Here is a 3,158-nt window from a genome sequence, read left to right on the forward strand (position 1 = left end):
CGGCTGTCGGGGCGTGGCAACAAAGCCGACTGGGCGGGTCCGCGACGTGCACTGTGGTTAATGTGGTCCTCAAAGGAACGCATTGTGGGAAACGTAGTCCAGCACCTCGGTGACCGCGAGAGCGTGCGGCAACTCTGCAGCCTCTGGGCCACTCTCTCAGTCACTTTTCCACACGCGCTCTCCTCTGGCCTGAAAAAGTTCACAGTAAAGGCCGCCTCCTCCATCTTTAAAGTCAGCGAAGTCGTCCGGGCACGGTGGCTCACGCATGTAATCCCAGCACTCTGGGAGGCCAAGGCAGGAGGTTCGCTTGAGGCAATCTGCCTTGTAGAGGCGAGCCTCTGTCTCAGCCCAGGCTGCTAAGCACTGAGGCTCAAATTCAGAAGAAACGATCTTTCTTTCTTTGCTTCTCTCCTTTCATTTTCCTTCCTTCCTTTTTTTTTTTTTTTTTTTTTTTTTTTTTTTTTTTTGAGACGGAGTCTCGCTCTTGCTCTGTTGCCCAGGCTGGAATGCAATGGGGTGACCTCAGCTCACTGCAACCTCCGTCTCCCGGCTCCAAGCAATTCTCCTGCCTCAGCCTCCTGAGTAGCTAGGATTACAGGCACACACCACCACACTCGGCTAATTTTTGTATTTTTAGTAGACATGGGGGTTCATCATATTGGTTAGGCTGGTCTCGAACTCCTGACCTCATGATCCACCCGCCTCAGCCTCCCAAAGTGCTGGGATTACAGGCGTGAGCCACCGCGCCCGGCCGGCCTTCCTTCCTTCCTTTCCCTTCCTTCCTTCCTTCCTTCCTTCCTTCTTTCCTTCCTTCCTTTCTTTCCTTCTTTCTCCTCCCTCCCTCCCTTCCTTCCTTCCCTCTGTCTCTTTCTTCCTTTCCTTTTTTCTTGAGACAGAGTTTTGCTCTTGTTGCCCAGGCTGGAGTACAGTGGCGCTGTCTCGGCTCACTGCAACCTCCACTTCCCAGGTTCAAGCGATTCTCCTGCCTCAGTCTCCCAAGTAGCTGGGATTACGGACACCTGCTACCATGCCCAGCTAATTTTTGTATTTTTAGTAGAGACAGGGTTTCACCATATTGGCCAGGCTGGTCTCGAACTCCTGACCTCAGGTGATCCACCTGCCTTGGCCTCCCAAAGTGCTGGGATTACAGGCATGAGCCTCCGTGTCCGGCCCACCTGGCTAATTTTTGCATTTTTTGTAGAGAAGGGGTTTTGCCATGTTGGTCAGGCTGGTCTCGAACTCCTGAGCTCAATTGATCCGCCTGCCTTGGCCTCCCAAACTGCTGGGATCACATGTATGAGCCACTGCACCTGACCAACATGGTGAAACCCCGATTCTACAAAAAATTAGCCTGCGTGGTGCTAGGCCTCTGTCATCCCAGCTACTCATAAGGCTGAGGCAGGAGAATCGCTTGAACCCGGGAAGCGGAGGTTGCAATGAGCCGAGATCGTGCCACTGTATCTATCCTGGGCAACAGAGGGAGACTCTGTCTCAAAAAATACAATAAATAAATAGGCCGGGCGTGGTGACTCACGCCTGTAATCCCAGCACTTTAGGAGGCTGAGGCGGGTGGATCGCCTGAGGTCGGGAGTTCGAGTCCAGCCTGACCAAAGTGGAGAAACCCCCGTCTCTACTAAAAATACAAAATTAGCTGGGCGTGGTGGTACATGCCTGTAATCCTAGCTACTCAGGAGGCTGAGGCAGAATTGCCTGAACCTGGGAGGTGGAGGTTGCAGTGAGCCGAGATCGGGCCATTGCACTCCAGCCTGGCCAACAAGAGTGAAACTCCGCCTCAAAAAATAAATAAATAAATAAATAAAGGCAGAAGTTGTTCAAGATAAAACTGGAAGAGATGCCAAGTGTTTGCGCCCACACTCCCCCAGGAGGGCCCCCAACAATGCCTAACCCCAAACATCCCTTGTCCTGCCTGCTTCTGACAACATAATAATGGGCATCAATTTATTTTTTATTTTTTTGTTGGAGATGAAGTCCCACCATGGTGCCTAGGCTGGTCTAAAACTCCTGGGCCCAAGCAATCTTCCCGCCTTAGCTTCCCAAAGTGTCAGGATTACAGGTGTGCCCAGCCAGGTATCAGTTCTTGTATTTATTTATTTATTTATTTATTTTTAATTTTTTTTTTTTTTTTTGAGACGGAGTCTCACTCTGCCACCCAGGCTGGAGTGCAGTGGCCCGATCTCAGCTCACTGCAAGCTCTGCCTCCCGGGTTTACGCCATTCTCCTGCCTCAGCCTCCCGAGTAGCTGGAACTACAGGCGCCCGCCACGTCCTCCGGCTAGTTTTTTGTATTTTTTAGTAGAGACGGGGTTTCACCGTGTTAGCCAGGATGGTCTTGATCTCCTGACCTCGTCTTTGGGAGGCCCGTCTCGGCCTCCCAAAGTGCTGGGATTACAGGCTTGAGCCACCGCGCCCGGCCTATTTTTTTTTTTTTTTTTTTTTTGAGGACAGGTTCTCACTGTGTCGCCCAGGCTGGAGTGCAGTGGCTCGATCTTGGCTCACTGCAACCTCCGCATCCTAGTTTTAAGCAGTTCTCCTACATAACCTCCCGAATAGTTGGGATTACAGGCACACACCACCAGGTTCAGTTAATTTTTGTATTTTCAGTAGAGATGGGGTTTTGCCGTGTTGCCTAGGCTGGTCTCGAACTCTTGGCCTCAAGCAATCCACCCACGTCGGCCTCCCAAAGTGCTGAGTTTACAGGAGTGAGCCACCGATCCCGGCAGCATCAGTTCTTGAGCACCAAGCAATACACATTTGTATTCCGTTTCTTCCCCATTTAGTAATAGAGGTACTATAACTAGCCCTACCGGTTCAACAGAACAAAACAAAACCCTGAAGCTCTGAGAATTTTAAGTATTGAACCCCTCAGCGAAGGTCAAACAGGAAGTACAGAAATGGGATTGGAAGTCAAATCTTTTTTTTTTTTTTTTTTTTGAGACGGAGTCTCGCTCTGTCGTCCAGACTGGGCTGCAGTGGCGCGATTTCGGCTCACTGCAGGCTCCGCCTCCCAGGTTCACGCCATTCTCCTGCCTCAGCCTCCCAATCAGCTGGGACTACAGGTGCCCGCTAGCACGCCCGCTTAATTTTTTGTATTTTTAGTGGAGATGGGGTTTCACCTGTTAGCCAGGATGGTCTCAATCT

Source organism: Macaca nemestrina, chromosome 18 (assembly GCF_043159975.1).
Source record: "Macaca nemestrina isolate mMacNem1 chromosome 18, mMacNem.hap1, whole genome shotgun sequence".
NCBI classification, from domain to species: Eukaryota; Metazoa; Chordata; class Mammalia; order Primates; family Cercopithecidae; genus Macaca; species Macaca nemestrina.